The 18,145-nt window shown below is 41.6% G+C and overlaps 1 pseudogene; it reads left to right on the top strand.

The window, feature by feature from the left end:
• Positions 1 to 5,657: 5,657 nt before the first annotated feature.
• Positions 5,658 to 7,996, top strand: LOC105502399 (annotated as a pseudogene).
• The last annotated feature ends 10,149 nt before the right edge of the window (positions 7,997 to 18,145 follow it).

Here is an 18,145-nt window from a genome sequence, read left to right on the forward strand (position 1 = left end):
CACAAGGACAGGAGATCGAGACCATCCTGGCTAACACGGTGAAACCTCGACTCAACTAAAATACTAAAAATTAGCCAGGCATGGTAGCAGGTGCCTGTAGTCCCAGCTACTCGGGAGACTGAGGCAGAATGGCATGAACCCGGGAGGCGGAGCTTGCAGTGAGCCAAGATTGCGCCAGTGCACTCCAGCCTGGGCGACAGAGTGAGACTCCATCTCAAAAACAACAACAACAACAAAAAACATTAAGTGGCATTGACTTGGATTAAGTAGTAACAAAAACAAGTATGAGACTTTCTAGTGATTTTTGATCCCAAGGTGTTTATCACTGATGGGCCTTCATATGTGTACTTGAAAACAAAATATACACAAGTGTTGCACTGGTTTGAAAATTTTAGTGGTGAAAGTTACCTGGTCAGTTGACAGTACTGTATCTAGAAACCAATCTTGGACATGTATGATGATGCTTATTTATTTATTTATTTTATTTTATTTTTGAGATGGAACCTTACTCTGTTGTCCAGGCTGGAGTGCAGGAGTGCAGTTGGGTGATCTGGGTTCACTGCAACTTTCACCTCCCGGGTTCAAATGATTCTCATGCCTCAGCCTCCCAAGTAGCAGAGATTACAGGTGCGTGCCACCATGCTTGGCTAATTTTTTAATATTTTTTAGTAAAGATGGGATTTCACAATGTTTACCACGCTGGTCTTGAACTCCTGGCCTCAAGTGATATGCCCTCCTCAGCCTCCCAAAGTGCTGGGATTACAGATATGAGCCACCATACCCGACAATGATACTCTTTTAAATAGCTGAAAAGAAATTACTGTGTGCTTGTTCTTACTTTGTCCTTGTTTTGTTGTATAGCATTTAAGTGAAAGGAGATTACTTATCCTCATACTGAACTTCCAAAACTGATATTTGTATTTACCATATTTTAGTGATGGAGAGAAATGTTAGTTTTCTTACTTTGATAAGTTCAGCATAGGACCTATCACATTTTTTATGCTTTTAGCCACAATTCTGTCACTAGAATGCTAGCAATGAGACATATGCAATGAATAACCTAACTACTTTAATACTGTGGTTTGAGGTGCTGCAGGCCGTAGCTCCTAAACACCAAATCACAGTGTTTTAATTTGTGACGTGTTAGAATGATAGGATTTTCTGGAGTAAAAATATCTATTAACTAATCCTTGTGCTGTTAAATTACAGGGCTTTGACTCTTGGGTCTGAAGAAGGCACTGGCTCCTGCTTAATCCTGAGCATTGACACCAGTCAAAGCCCTGTCATCAGACCTGGGAGAAGCTGACAATCAAAATGATTGGGTTTTTTTTTTTTTTGAGATGGAGCCCACTCTGTCACCCAGGTTGGAGTGCAGTGGTGCAATCTTGGCTCACTGCAACCTCTACCTCTTGGGCTCAAGCAATTCTCCTGCTTCTAGCCTCTGAGTACCTGGGCTTACAGGCACGCACCACCATGCCCGGCTACTTTTTGTACTTTTAGCAGAGACGGGGTTTCACCATGTTGGTCAGGCTGGTTTTAAATTCCTGACCTAACGTGATCTGCCAGCATGAGCTACTGTGCCCAGCCATGATCTGCTTTCAAAAGACATAGGGCTGGCTGGGTACAGTGGCTCACGCCTGTAATCCCAGCACTTTGGGAGGCCGAGGTGGGTGGATCACCTGAGGTCAGGAGTTCAAGACCAGCCTGACCAAAATGGTGAAACTCCACCTCTACTGAAAATACAAAAATTAGCTGGGCATGGTGGCAGACACCTGCAATCCCAGCTACTCGGGAGGCTGAGGCAGGAGAATCACTTGGACCTGGGAGGTGGAGTTTGCAGTGAGACGAGATTGCACCATTGCACTCCAGCCTGGGTGACAGAGCCACAATACATCTCAGAAAAAAAAAAAGACACAGGGCCAGAAATTAAAACTATTCAATCCCTCTGGGCTCAGGGACTGCTGCAGAAGAGGTAGGCACATGAGATTGTAAGGGCCAGTTTTGAGGGATAAGATTACTTCAGGGCCAGGATCAGTGGCTCATGCCTCTAATCCCAGCACTTTGGGAGACTGAGGCAGGTGGATCACAAGGTCAAGAAATCGATACCATCCTGGCTAACACTGTGAAACCCCATCTCTACTAAAAATACAAAAAAATTAGCCAGGCGTGGTGGCGGGCACCTGTAGTCCCAGCTACTCGGGAGGCTAAGGCAGGAGAATGGCATGAATCCGGGAGGCAGAGCTTGCAGTGAGCCAAGATCATGCCACTGCACTTCAGCCTGGGTGACAGAGCGAGACTTTGTCTCAAAAAAAAAAATTTATTTCAGTTTTTCTATAAATTAAACATTAACACCAAAACCACACTGATGCAAGGCCAGCATCTGGGCCTTCCTGGAACATTAATCTACTCCTTAACAGAAAATTGTAAAAGATTATAAAAAGTTTATACATCAAATTGATGATCAAATTGATTACCTTATGATCAAATTGATTACAATTGGATAGATTTGTTTATAAGGTTTTATTAAAATTAGTTTTAACATTAATAATATACCATATAAAGGTAAAATTTGGTTTTCTCTTGAACAAAATGTTCAAGTAAGAGATAAGAGATTTTTTAGTAAAACTACAGAAAACGAGAGTCTCTCCCTCTTTGTTGGCCTCATGCTGTCTTTATTAGGGCTTATTGTTTGGGAAGCTGAGTCTCCTCACTATCAAAGGGTAAGCTGTTTTGTATTATCATTTTTGCTAAATGAATGGCTATTTTATAGTGACCTGTATAATCCTATTTTGTGATGTCAGGTGTCTCAAAACTTTGATCTCTGACAAACTTTCCAATGGCAAAATTTCAAGTTCTAAATTCAGTCTTTGACCTCAAACTAACTTTTTTGGGTATAAGGTTCCCTGAAGTCCAAGAGAGACATATTAGGTTTATTTGGGTTGTTTGTTATGTTAGAATTATGCAGGAAGCATTGTCAATCAGAGGTGGTGTTCAGCTTCCTTTGGGATTGACTGATTGATTGATTGACTGATTAGATGGGTCTTGCTCTGTTGCCCAGGCTGGAGTGCAGTGGCACAATCTCAGCTCACTGCAGCCTGTGCCTCCCAGGTTCAAGTGATTTTTGTGCCTCAAGCTTCCAAGTAGCTGGGATTACAGGCATGCATCACGACGTCCAACTGATTTTTGTATGTTTAGTGGACGTAAGGTTTTGCCATGTTGGCCAGGCTGGTCTTGAACTCCTGACCTCAGGTGATCCACCCGCTTTGGCCTCCTGAAGTTCCGGGATGATATGAGAGTTCTAAAATTCTGATATGTCTTAATATATGTTGTCACAGTAATTATTATTATTGTGTTAACTTGTATGCCACAGGAATAACAAAATACCCTTGCTAACTGTGCCTTTAACTATGGCTGTCTTAAAACTTTCGTCATCCACAATTGTAGTTTTGCTTTGATCCTTCTCAAAAAGTGACTTATAACCAGCTGCAGTCCAGGGCTTTCTTCTTTGGGGAAGTTTATGAAAAATTCAACCTCTTGAATGCAAGTTTCTGATAACTTTGTAGACTGTGCCATTGGATTAGAGAGAAAACTTCCAGGGCACTAACTGAAATGCTGATATGTTCATAAAGATTGCTAACTCAGTATGAAGCATACCAGAAGTTGATTGCATGGACTGAATTAATGGAGACTGAAATAATTTTTTATGGTTTTTTCTTTTGAAATATTGCTGATTTTTTTTGTTTTGTTTTTCAGAGCCTAGATGATTATTTTTCTTTGGAGCCTTTATTGCCTGTGAGTATATTTTAAGCATATTGAATACAAGGTGCTTTCCTCAAACAGAATTTGAGGCATAGTTCTCTCTATGCCTAATTTCTTCATAATTTGTGAATTATTTGTGAATATTCTTAATTCATGGCAATGTGTTTGTTTGCATACATTCAATAAGAATCTATTTTATTGTATACTGTGGCACAGGTGGATGAACTGGCTATTTTCCCAGGTCTTTGACTGAAATGGCCTTGTGAGAGGTTCCAGCAAGGCCAATTTAGGAGAGCCTATGTGGACAGTAATTCTTGCTGCACTTTGTGGGATAATCAGGCCACGTTTATTGGACTGCAGCTTATTTTGCAGGTGGGTTTGTCTTGCTGAGATTTGTCTTTGGTGGAAGTAGGGGACTGGAAAAAGAAAGATTGTTTCAGAAGAAAAGGACAGTATTAGATTAACCTGTAATTCCTGGGGGACCACGTAGTTACCCATGGTATGTGGCTGCCCAGGATGCCCCTCCTCAATATGAAGCAGCTGGAATGATCAACAAGATTCCTCATGAATGAGGAATTGATATTTATGTATATACTATATTATTCTTTTTTTAAGATGGGGTCTCGCTCTATTGCCTAGGCTGGAATGCAGTGGTGCTATTTTGGCTCACTGCAACCTCTGCCTCCTGGTCCTACTGATTCTTCTGCCTCAGCCTCCTGAGTAGCTTGGATTACAGGTGTGCACCACCATGCCCAACTAATTTTGTGTTTTTAATAGAGACGTTTCAGTATATTGGCCAGGCTGGTCTTGAAATCCTGACCTCAAGTGATCTGGTTGCCTCAGCCTCCCAAAGTGCTGACATTACAGTCATGAGCTACCGCGCCCAGCCTATCTTTCTCAAAAACAAAACAAAACAAAACAAAAAAACACAAAAACTGTAAACCATTTAAATTTAGCAGTGGAGGGTTTTATACCAACTTTAGTGACACTAAATGCTAATAAGTTCTGATAACCCACTATCACTGGACCAACTTGTACTATAATTTTTGTCATTATTTTAGAGTGTACGGTTAGAAGTTAACCATAAAACAGCCTCAGGCAGGTCCTTCAGGAGGTATACAAAAGAGAGCATTGTCATCACAGGAGGCCACAGCTCCATGCAGTTATTGGCCCTGAAGACTTTCCAGTGGGATAAGATGTGGAGGTGGAAGACAGTGATATTGATGATCCTGGCCCTGTGTAGGCCGAGGCTGATATGTGTGTCTATGTCTTGATTTTTAACACAAAACTATTAAAAAGTAAAAAAAAAAAAAAAAAAAAAAAAAAAAAAAAAAAGAGATTAATAGATAAAAGCTTATAAAGTAAGGATATAAAGAAATATTTTTGTACAGCTATACAATGTGTTGTAAGTGAAGTGTTATTACAAAAAAGTAAAAAAGTTAAAAAAATTTAAACATTTATAAAGTAAAAAAGTTACAGTAAGCTAAGGTTAATTGATATTGAAGAAAACAATTTTAATTCATTAGTGTGGCTTACGTGTGCAGTGCTTGTGAAGGCTGCAGTAGTGCACAGTAATGCCCTAGGCCTTCACATTCACTCACCACTTACTAACTCACAGCAATTTTCAATCTTGCAAGCTGCATTTATTTATGGTCAGTACTCTATAGAAGTATACATTTTTTAAAAAAATCTTTTATACTATATTTTTACTGTACCTTTTCTATGGGCCTGTGAGGCCTGTGGGTTCCCGCGCCCACCAGCTCCCCCCGCAGCCGGCTCCCCAGTGGTCCGCTCCGGTTGCCAGGTGCGGATTCTGTTCCTAACCTAAGCCTGTGTGTTCTTCGCGGCTAACTGTGGCCCCGACAGGCCTGGGTTATTGCGGCGGCCGCAGCCAGAGCAGCCTTGGCGCTATGAAAGAGCCCGGGGCTACCCCTCAGCCTTACTGGAGGTGGTCCTGGAGGAGCCACGCAAGGTTGCGGCAGCACTGCCTGAAGGCAGGAGACCAGATTTGACTCCTTATGGTTTTCCATGGGAATTGGTGATATGTGCAGCTCTCGTTGGATTTTTTGCTGTTCCCTTCTTCTTGTGGAGAAGTTTTAGATCGGTTAGGAGTTGGCTTTATGTGAGAAGAGAGAAAAAGCTTGCTGTAGCACTTTCTGGACTAATTGAAGAAAAATGTAGACTACTTGAAAAATTTAGCCTCATTCAAAAAGAGTATGAAGCCTATGAAGTAGAGTCATCTTTAGAGGATGCCAGCTTTGAGAAGGAGGCAACAGAAGCACAAAGTTTGGAGGCAACCTGTGAAAAGGTAAACAGGTCCAATTCTGAACTTGAGCATGAAATACTCTTTCTAGAAAAAGAGTTAAAAGAAGAGAAATCTAAACATTCTGAACAAGATGAATTGATGGCGGATATTTCCAAAAGAATACAGTCTCTAGAAGATGCATCAAAATCCCTCAAATCCCAAGTAGCTGAAGCCAAAATGACCTTCAAGAGATTTCAAATGAATGAAGAACCACTGAAGATAGCAACACAAGATGCTTTGAATGAAAATTCTCAACTTCAGGAAAGCCAGCAACAGCTTTTTCAAGAAGCTGAAGTATGGAAAGAACAAGTGAGCGAATTTAGTAAACAGAAAATAACATTTGAAGACTCCAAAGTACACGCAGAACAAGTTCTAAATGATAAAGAAAATCACATCGACATTCTGACTGAACGCTTGCAAAAGATGAAAGATCGGGCTGCTAGGCTTGGAGAAGACATAATGGATGATGGTAACTTGGAATTAGAAGTGAACAGTGAATCGGAAGATGATGCTAACTTAGATAATCCTCCAAAAGGAGCTTTCAAGAAACGGATTCATGCAGCTAAGTTAAATGCTTCTTTAACAACCTTAGAAGGAGAAAGAAACCAAATTCATATTCAGTTATCTGAAGTTGATGAAACCAAGAAAGAGCTCAGAGAGCATATTAAAAATCTTCAGACGGAACAAGCATCTTTGCAGTCGGAAAACACACACTTTGAAAGTGAGAATCAGAAGCTTCAACAGAAACTTAAAGTAATGACAGAATTATATCAAGAAAATGGAATGAAGCTATAGAGGAAATTACTAGTAGAGGAAAATTACCGGTTAGAGAAAGAGAAACTTTCTAAAGTAGACGAAACGATCGGCCATGCCACTGGAGAGCTGGAGACCTACAGAAAGCGAGCCAAAGATCTTGAAGAAGAATTTGAGAGAACTATTCATTTTTATCAAGGGAAGATTACTTCCTATGAGAAAAAAAGCACAGATAATTGTTTGGCAGCATGGACTGCTGAAAGAAACCTCAATGATTTAAGGAAAGAAAATGCTCACAACAGACAAAAATTAGCTGAAACAGACTTTAAAATTAAACTTTTAGAAAAAGATCCTTATGCACTTGGTGTTCCAAATACAGCATTTGGCAGAGAGCATTCCTCATATGGTCTCTCTCCACTGGGTCAGCCTTCATCTGAAACGAGATATTTTCTCTATCCTCCAACTGTGTTGGAGGGTCCACTCAGACTCTCACGTTTGCTTCCAGAGGGAGGAGGAAGAGACTCAAGAGGCCCAGGGAATCCTCTGGACCATCAGATTACCAATGAAAGAGGAGAATCAAGCTGTGAGAGGTTAACCAGTCCTCACATGGCTCCTTCTGACACTGGGCCCCTGTCGCCTCCGTGGGAACAGGACCGTAGGATGATGTTTCCTCCACCAGGACAATCATATCCTGATTCAGCTGTTCCTCCACAAAGGCAAGACAGATTTTATTCTAATTCTGCTAGACGCTCTGGACCAGCAGAACTCAGAAGTTTTAATATGCCTTCTTTGGATAAAATGGATGGGTCAATGCCTTCAGAAATGGAATCCAGTAGAAACGATACCAAAGATAATCTTGGTAATTTAAATGTGCCTGATTCATCTCTCCCAGCTGAAAATGAAGCAACTGGCCCTGGCTTTTTCCCTCCACCTCTTGCTCCTATCAGAGGTCCACTGTTGCCAGTGGATATGAGGGGCCCGTTCATGAGAAGAGGACCTCCTTTCCCTCCACCTCCTCCAGGAACTATGTTTGGAGCTTCTCCAGATTATTTGCCACCAAGGGATGTCCCAGGTCCACCATGTGCTCCATTTGTATTGAGAAATGTCTATTCACCGAGGGGTTTTCCTCCTTACCTTCCTCTAAGACCTGGATTTTTCCCCCTGACCCCCACATTCTGAAGATAGAGTGAGTTCCCTTGAGGGTTGAGTCTGCCTTCAAATGAGCCTGCTACTGAAGATCCAGAACCACGGCAAGAAACCTGACAATATTTTTGCTCTCTTCAAAAGTCATTCTGACTGTTCTCATTTTCAGTTGAAGTAACTGCTGTTACTTCAGTCATTACACTTTTGCTTAAATTGAAACTGAACGGAATTATAATTCTCAGGATAGTATATTGTAAATAAGGATGATTTCAATATGAATCTTATGAGTAAATCATTTCCATTTTATTTTATTCTAGATAGTATAACTATTTTAATTTGATTAACTAATCCACTATTATAGAAACAATAGTGGGAGTTTTATATATGTAATCTTGCGGGTGGGGAGGCTTTAAATTTTAAAGGCCATGGCATTATGCCAAGAACTGTATTTACTGTGGTTGTAGACAAATGTGAAAGTAACTTTATGCTTAATTAAATAAATTTTAGTTGATTTAAAAATATATATAGGTTGCATTATTCTTCAGGTATGGAGAGACCAACAGATCAAGAGTCGATTGCCACTGAAAAGAGAGTTTGTTACTCACAGATCCCAAGAGAAGGGAAAGTGCTATGCCATGCAGCACCGAATAGGGAGGCACTATGGTCAGCGAGAAGGCAGGAGTGATGCAAAAACATGGGCAAGAGCCTTTACGGTGGTTTCCATGGGAAGGAGTAAGTGAGGCAAGATGAGCAGGGTTAAGGTTAGCTATTATAGTTTCAGTAATTTCAGCAGGCTCTGGGAATAGGGGCTGTCCCTAGTTGTCTGGTACCTGGCCCTGGAGTGCTTAGGACAGAGGAACAGTAGCCTAGAGTGTGTGAGTCCTATGGAAGGCTGATGAAGTAGGTAACTGGTGGCATGAACTCTGGACTGGTTAGCTTGTATGTGAAAAGCATGCTCATGGGCGAGATGTTTACTATCTCTAGGAATTGGCTAACCCTGGGAGGGACAGGCCTGACAAGGTCAGCAAGGCCCTAGATGTCGAAGTGTCAGGATACATAAAAATATGTGGTTGATATAGCATCAGAGCCTCTGTCTTCACGTGGCCTCTGATGAAAGGCTCTAGAGTGAGCTCCCTTAGGGGGTGTCAAAGGTCGTTCAAGAGAGCAGAAGCCACAAGGCGACGTAAAGCCTCAGTGATATCTAAAAGAAGATATTACTCCTTATATCACGGTGGGTGTACACCTTGTGATATTATTTGTAATATCTAGAAGAAGATATTAGGAGGAATATCTCCCTTAGATATTACAAATCATATTTTCAAAGGATGTCCACCCCTGTGATATTGGAGAAATACCTCCCTTAGAAATTACAAATAATATCATCACAGGGTGTATCCCCACTGTGATATTAGGAGTAATATTTCCCTTATGTATCATGAATAATATCATTACAGTGTGTACATCCACTGTGATGTTAGTAGTAATATCTTCCTTAGATATTATGAATAATATCAGTACAGGCCAGTGGATGTACACCCCGTGTGTACTCACTGTGATGATACACGTAATACCTAAGGGAGATATTTCTCCTAATATGTGTATACACCCTGTTATGATATTATTCGGACTATCTAAGGAGATATTACTCCTAATATCATAGTGGGTGTACGTACACCCTGTGATGATATTATTTGTAATATCTAAGGGGAATATTACTCCTAATGTCACAGTGGGATACATCTGCGATATTATTCATAATATCTAAGGGAGCCTTACTCCTAACATCGCAGTGGGTGTACACCATCTGACGATATTTTTCATAAAATCTAAGAGAAATATTACTCTAATCTCATGGTGAGTGTACACGCTGTGATGATATTATTCACGACATCTAAGGAGACATTACTCATGATATCACAATGGGTTTATACCCTATATGTATATGCCTTGGTGATTTAATACATAACACCTAAGGGAGATATTCCTGTTAATATCACACTGCGTGTATACCCTGTATGATATTATTCATAATATCTAAGATGGTATTACTCCTAATACCACAGTGGGTGTACACTCTTTGATCTTATTCATAATATCTTGGGGAGACATTACTCCTAATATCACAGTGGATGTATGCCCTGTGATGTATTCGTAATATCTAAGGGAGATGTTTCTCCTAATATTATTCATAATAGCTAAGCATGATGTTTCTTTTAATGTCACAGTGGGTGTACAGTCTGTGATATGATTCATAACATCTAAGGGAGATATAATTTCTGTTTGTCACAGTGGGTGTACACCTTGTGATATTATTCCCAATATCCAAGGGAGATATTACTCCTAACGTCATATTGGCTGTACACCCTTTAATATTTTTAGGAATATTCAAGTTAGATATTATTCCTAATATCACAGTGGGTGTACACCCCGTGATATAATTCATAATATCCAAGGGAGATATTACACTTAATCTCACAGTGATTGTACACACAGTGATATATCGTAATATCCAAAGGAGATATTACTCCTAATATCACAGTGGGTGTACAGCCTGTGCTATTATTTGTAACAGCCAAGGGAGATATTACTCCTATTCTCACAGTGGGCTTACACCCTGTGTGTAGTCCCTGTGGTATTATTCATGATATTCACGGGAAATATTATTCCTAATATCACAGTGTGTGTACACCCTGGGTATACATTCTGTGATATTATTTGTAATATCCAAGGGAGATATTACCCCTAATGACACAGTTGGCGTAATTCCTGTGACATTAATTGCAATATCGAAGGGGGCTATTACTCCTAATATCATAGTGGGCAGTGTCATGCCATGTATGTACACCTGCCGTGATAGTATGCGTAATATCAAAGGGAGAGATTACTCCTAATATCATAGTGGGGTTTGTTGCCCACTGTGTGTACACCTAAGGTGATATTGTTCATAATATCCAAATCAGATATCACTCCTAATATCATAGTGGGGGGTGTTAACCACTATGTGTAACCCATGGTGATATTACTCCTAATATCCAATGTACGTTTTACTCCTAATAACACAGTGGCAGATGTTACACCCGGGTGTACACTTGCAGTGATGTTAGTTATAATACTGAATGGAGATATTATTCCTAATATGACAGTGGGGGGTGTTACAGCCTGTGTGTACACCCGCGGTGATATTATTCATAATATGTAAGGGAAATATTACTCCTAATATCACAGTGGGTGTACACCCTGTGATATTATTCGCAATATCCAACGGAGATGTTACTCCTAATATCAAAGTGCATTTACACCCTCACCTCAAGTCTTCCTCACAACTCAAAAGGATAGGTACTATTTGCACCCATGTTTTACAGGTAAGGAAATTGAGGCTTGGGGGCATTAAGTGACTCCCTGAAGATCACATGACAGATAAACTGATGGAGTCAAGACTGGAACTCCAAGTCTGTATGATCTTAGAATCTGGATTCCAGACACCATTAGGTACTCTGCTCTTTCCCTAAAGTGGAAGTTGAAGCTATGCAGCCCTTTAAAAATGAAATTATATGTGGATTAGGTGTTCTTGTCAAAGAGGGAAGGGGAGGCAGAGCCCAAACCCTATGTTTCTCTGCTGCAGTGGACATTGTGATGACTTCCCCAGAATCTACACTGCCCTTCCCATTGAATCACAGCCTAGCTATGCTGATTGGGTAGAAGGAATTCACCCCAGCTCCAGGGACTAGGTCTGCTTGGTCTTAGCCAATGTGGGTGTTCTCATCTCTTTGACTCACTGATCAGGGCAATGCCAGGTACACAAATCAGGCTAAGTTGATAGCACATGGAATTCCCCCAACCATGCAATTGGCTCCAGACTTTTGTTTGCTGTTTGTTGAATCATCATACTGTTTCCTCCCAGAAGAGAGTCAAGACACAGGTATCCCTGGATGCTTCTACAAGCCATCTTGCAGCTGTAAGAGACACCACCATGAGCATGAAGCTGATACATAGAGGGGGCAGAGTGTAAAGAATCCAAAAGTATCAGAGCCAGACCTGATCATACTGTGCCTGAAGTCTCCATATTGATTTGATGTTTTGGGCTGCAAGTGACAGAATATCCAGCTAAAAATGAGTTAAATAACAGAACATTATATTATGTCACTTAACAGTCTGGGTCATCCCAGACCTCCTGCCCCCTCTACCCCTCACATCTAATCAGTTACTTCCTTCTCCATGCCCATTGCGTGCTGGGCCATTGCCTCAGTCTCTTCTTTGGCCCCCTTGCCTCCAGCATCTCCCACTCTCCTCCCTTTCCCCACACACTGCCCACAACATCCAAGGGCACCTGTCAGGTAGTCATTGTGTGCACGAGCTTCAGGGTAAAACTAGACCTGAAGTGAATACTTACCCCACCACTCCCTAACAGTGTGGTCATAGCCAAGTTATTTATTAGACTGACAACTTGTCCCTGTTTGCCCGGGACTGTCCCACTTTTAGCATTGAAAGACCCAGGTCTTGGGAAAATTCTATTTATATTTTTAAGTTATTAGATGTAGATTTATATTTAATGTATGCTTAGTTTACACATCGGTGAAATAGGATCTATAGTAGTACTTAACCTGTAGCATTGTTCTGAGGATTAACTGTTATAAGGGGTAGAAAGTGCTTGCTTGCAGCAAGCCTAAAATAAAGGCTACCTATGTGTAAATATCTTCCACATTGCATTTCATTCTATTCCATTCCATATTCCCTTCCATTCCATATTCTCTTCCATTGCATTTCATTCTATTCTTTCACAGTACTTCTCCCCATTTGGAATTCTATAACTCTCCGTAATCATCTACGTACTGTGGTCTTTCTCACCAGATTCTGAGTAGGCAGTGACCATGCATGTCTGGCTTCTTCACCGCTGAGTCCTCTAGTCTAAAACCATGCCTCGCACATAGTAGGTACCCACAAAATATATGTTGGATGAATAAATGAATGGATAATGAATAAAGACCAGCCATAATCTTAATACCCAAGACCTTTTGCTGAAATCTGGTTCCTTGAGAAAGGTTTGAGGCACAGATTGTGACTTTTTGGAGTTCTCTGGTTGCTAGTAACAGAAAGTATCTCTAGCTAACTAAATCAAAAGGGAATTTGATTTCTACTGGAGTTGGAAGAAAAAAAAAAGAAAGAAAGAACCAGGGAGAACTCTGGAGATCCAAGTAGCTGGAGCTAATGGGCAATTGCTTCACAGCATTCATGTCAGGATGAACAGGATGAACATTGTGCTCAGGATTCAAAATCAAATCCATGATATGCTTGGTTCAGGCAATGTGCTTGTATCTAGACCAGGAGTACAATGGACAACTTGGACCATCTTTCAAGGGCTGTTATTGACAGTCATACAGGTTGGGCACTGCTCAATTTCAGTAGGCACCACTCAGCACAGTCTGAATGGATGGATTCTCTGGAGTTATGCAGTGCACAGCCTATGAGAGTGTATATGGGAGACCTGAGTGGTGGTGGTATAGTTCCCCAAAGAAAAATTGAAGTGTTTGTTATCAGAAAAAGGAGAACCAGAAGAAAAAACAACACCTCTACCATGAATGAATTGACTCAGGTTAATAACTGTGGGAGGTTGACATTATTTGATGTATCAGCAAGATCTAGGCCTTCCCAGGTCTTCCTCAGCACTCGCTGTCAGCCAGGCCTTCTTTACCTTGCAGCCACAGACACTGAGCCTTCACAGCAAGGTCCCCTGACAAAGCAACAACAAAGTCAGTCTGACAACCACTGACCTGTGCCAATGCTGCCACTTAGTGGCCTTCATGGAAACTGCACTATCCAATGTGGGCTTGCCAGTCTGCCTTCTTCTTTCCTTGTCCCTCTCTCTCCATTCCTTCCCTCTCTTCCCCTCCCCTCCTGCAATTCTGGAGCTTCTCCTTCTTTGATCTGGTAGTAAACCCTACCTATACCTTTCTTTGGCTTAGAATTCTTCTCCTCGGTCACTATTTGACCATCTGTATTGGTTATTGGTGTAAAGCAACATTATTTATTATTATTATCTTTTATGATTCTGAAGGTTCACTTATAGGCGGTCCACACTCAGGCAGCTGGTGACTGGGGCTGGAGTCCTCTTGAAGGCTTTCTTATTCACATGGCTGTTGGCTAGGACCTTAGCTGGGGATTTAACCCACAACCTCCACACATGGCTTCCTCATGTAGCCTGGGCTTCATCATAGCATGGCGTCCAGGTCCCAAGAGCAACTATCCCCAAACAGAGAGCTGAGCAGAGATTGTATTGCCTTTTATGCCCAAGCCTTGTTAGTCACGTGGCCTCACTTCTACCATATCCTTTTAGTTGAGGCAGTCATGAAGGTCTATCCAGCTTTCAGGGGAGGGGACATACGGGAGGGGACATAGAGTCCACCTTTTGATGGGGGAGTGATGCAGTAAGAAGAGAAAGTAGGATGGGAGATATGGTAATGGGCATCTTTGGAAAATATAACATGCTTCACCATAACAAACAAGGCACCAACTAGTCAGCCATGTCATTCATAGGCCTGACTGCAGCTCATACCTGGCAAACTGCACCACACTCTCTGGCCTCTGCATATGCTGTTCCTTCTGACCAGAGGAATCCTCCTCACCCTTGGCTGCCAATTCTAATCTATCAGATCCCCACTGAATGTTCACTTCCTCCTGGAGGCTGCTTCTGAACCCACTGTCCAGGGTGAGTGGCCATCTCCTCTCTGCCCACAGTACCTGTCCTTATCTCCCTCATAGCACTCATTGCATCTGTCCTGCAAAGGGCTACACTCTACTCAGACAGGGTCTTGCCTCAGGTACCATTTCCATTTCACTGGCTCACTTCCCATCAACATTAGCTTTCAGGAGGTTTGAATTAACAATCCCCACAGTTGGTCCTCCTCTCACCAAAGGTGACGTGGGAGAGCTGAGCCCCCAAATTAGGGCTTAACCAGGAGGATTCTTGCCTTCACCCAGGAAAGAATTCAAGGGTGGGCTGGTGGTATTAGACAACAATCTTTCATTCAACAGTACTGCTCCTTGCAGAGCAGGGCTAACTCATAGGCAGTATGCCCTAAGTCAGCAACCTATAGACTCTTGGTAACTATTTATACTCATGTAAACCCACTTTTAATTACATGTAAATTAAGGAGTGGATGAATGCAAATTGAGGGGCAGGTTATTTATAGCTTTCTAGGAAATGAGTGGTAACTTCTGGGTCACTGCCACGGCATTTTAAAACTGTCATGGCACTGTGGGAGTATCTTATGATAATGAGCAATGAGGGTGGCCAGGGATCACATTTGTCCCCATCTGCTGGTTCCTGCTGGTTTCTTCACTTTATCCTGTCTGGATCAGATCCTGGTTTGATCAGCAGGGTAGTGACCAGAAAACAAGCCCTGCTGGTCTTCTACCTCAGAGGGAGGTGGGATTTGAAGCTCTGTGGAAGTAAGAGTCATTCCAGATTCTGACTGACCTTTATAGGAAAAGAAGGAATTAGGGGCCAGACCCCTGAAAGCTGGGCTGGGAGGACTCACAAGGGGTAGGCTAGTGTGTGCGACAAAATTCTTTCAGGTACCAGGGACCTTGCAACAGGAAGAGGTTGTGATACCTCCAGACTCAGAAAGACCTCCAGAGTGGGAAGCAAGTCTTTCTTCTCCTCATTTACTTTAGCTCTGGAACACCTTATAGTTCTCTTCACTTCACACTACGCTTCAAGTGCTCTTCCCCTTCCTCCTCTGCACCACCCTTTGAAGCACTATCCAAATATCTCTTCCCAGAAGAAGCTCTCTCTAACCCACAGACATGGTCTACTCCTGTATTATGTGAATTTCTCCTTTGTAGCCTTTACTACACTTTAAATTAAATAATCATTTGCAGTATCGGGTTTTTTTTTTTTTTTTTTTTGTATGTCTCATCAAGTAAAATGTAGATTTGAGTGGAGTCACTAAAAAAAAAGCTCGCAGGGAAATCCAGAACCTTAAATTCTTTTTTTTTTTTTTTTTTTTTTTAAATGAGAAGGAGTTTCACTCTGTCACCCAGGCTGAGTGCAGTGATGAGATCTCAGCTCACTGCAATCTCTGCTTCCTGGGTTCGAGTAATTGTCCTGTCTCAGCCTCCCAAGTAATTGGGATTACAGGCACCCACTACCACACCTGGCTAATTTTTGTATTTTTAGTAGAGACGGGGTTTCACCATGTTGGCCAGGCTGGTCTAGAACTCCTGACCTCAGGTGATCCACCCCCCCAACCTCCCAAAATGCTGAGATTACAGGTGTGAGCCACTGTGCCTGGTCCTAAATTCTTATATTGACTGTGCCTAACTCAAGATGTTAAAATAAGAACAGGATAATTTTTTAAATCTAATTAATTAATTAATTAATTAGAGACCGGATTATAAGACTAGTTAATTTTTGTATTTTTGATAGAGACAGGGTTTCACCATGTTGCCAAGGCTGGTCTTGAACTCCTGCGCTCAAGTGATCCACCCACCTCAGCCACCCAAAGTGCTGGAATTATAGGTGTGAGCCACTGCGCCCAGCAAAGAACAGAATAATTTTTTTAATGATGAGGAAGAACATAATGCAGATAAAAGGAAGCAATAAATGAAAGAGCAAAAAGAAACAATAGAAAGGATTAACCAAACCAAAAGCTAAATTTTAAAAAATATTAACAAAGCCTCCTGCTGTGTGGCCCGGTTCCTAACAGGCCACGGACCACTTCACACGTCCTTATAAAGCTCAAGTGCAAGCACACTGACACCTTGGATTACAGCAAAAGATCCTGAAGCACAGACAGAACCCATCTGAACCATGCTCCAATAGTCAGTGTAGCTGGTATGCTAAATAGCACATCTTAAGAAATAATTTTTAAGTAGCAAATTTTAGTCTTCCACCACTCCTTAAACTTTTTTAAGGAAATCTCCCACTGGATAAAAACTCAGCAGGATCCAAGGTTTTCTGCTTCCTTTGAGGATAGACAGACCTACAGTCATTTACCATAAACATAGTATCTATTTAGTAATTAGAATGCCAAGACCTAGCTATTGACCATACAGTCTTCATCCAAAGTGAATAAATGAAGATTACTTCAGCTCTCTAATCTTCAAGTCAAATCTTCACTTGCTTCCTCTTCCAGTTCAAAAAGAAACACTAGGAAGAGAGAGGGCAGGGTACAGTGTAAGATGTCATGTACATGTTATGTAAAATGCATACAGTGCCTGGGTTATAGAGTTTATTTGGAAGGTGATTCCAGGAAGCAGGGATGAGGGACTGGAGATAATGAGATAAAGAAGGAGAAATGCCAACGTAAGCAGGTGCAATTAAAGTCCCTGCTATGGACAACAGGAATTTGATTCTTCTAAGAACCCTGAGAAGCATATGGAATGCTCCCAGAATTGTCTCCTGGAGGACTAAAGATTACAACATTGTTCATCATTGTTTCCAGTGGAACTGTCTACCATCTCCAAGTCCCAAAATCTCTATCCCAACAAAGTCAAAAGTTGTTGGGGCTGGGTGTGGTAGCTCACACCTATCATCCCAGCACTTTGGGAGGCTGAGGCAGGTGGATCACTTGAGGTCAGGAGTTCCAGACCAGCCTGACCAAGATGGTGAAATACTGTCTCTACTAAAAATACAAAAAAAAAAAAAAAATAGCTGGGCATGGTGGTTCACACCTGTAATCCCAGCTACTCAGGAGGCTGAGGCAGGAGAATTGCTTGAACCTAGGAGGTGGAGGTTGCAGTGAACCAAGATCATGCCACTGCACTCCAGCCTGGGTGACAGAGCGAGACTCTCAGTAAATAAATAAATAAATAAATAAATAATAAAAGTTACAGGGAAGAAAAGCACAAATTCAGAAAGTGAGAATGATGATGAAATAGGTTAATTCTACTGTCATCTCTTCGTTTCCAGCCACTTGAGGATACAATAGCATATATCAGCCACTAGTTCCATACATAAGCTACATCCCGGCAGACAACACCCAAAACTCTTAGAGTGTCATACCAAAACTTCTGCCTTAGCTGAGCCTTTACTATGTCATATCATACTTCTATCAGGATGGCTGCTTAGGCTGATGCCTTGTACGGTAGGATTAATTGATCCCATAGAGCAGCGGTCCCCAAACTTTGTGGCACCAGAGACCAGTTACATGGAAGACAATTTTTCCATGGACAGGATTGGGGGGC

Source organism: Colobus angolensis, unplaced genomic scaffold (genome assembly GCF_000951035.1).
Source record: "Colobus angolensis palliatus isolate OR3802 unplaced genomic scaffold, Cang.pa_1.0 Scaffold8, whole genome shotgun sequence".
Lineage (NCBI taxonomy): Eukaryota > Metazoa > Chordata > Mammalia > Primates > Cercopithecidae > Colobus > Colobus angolensis.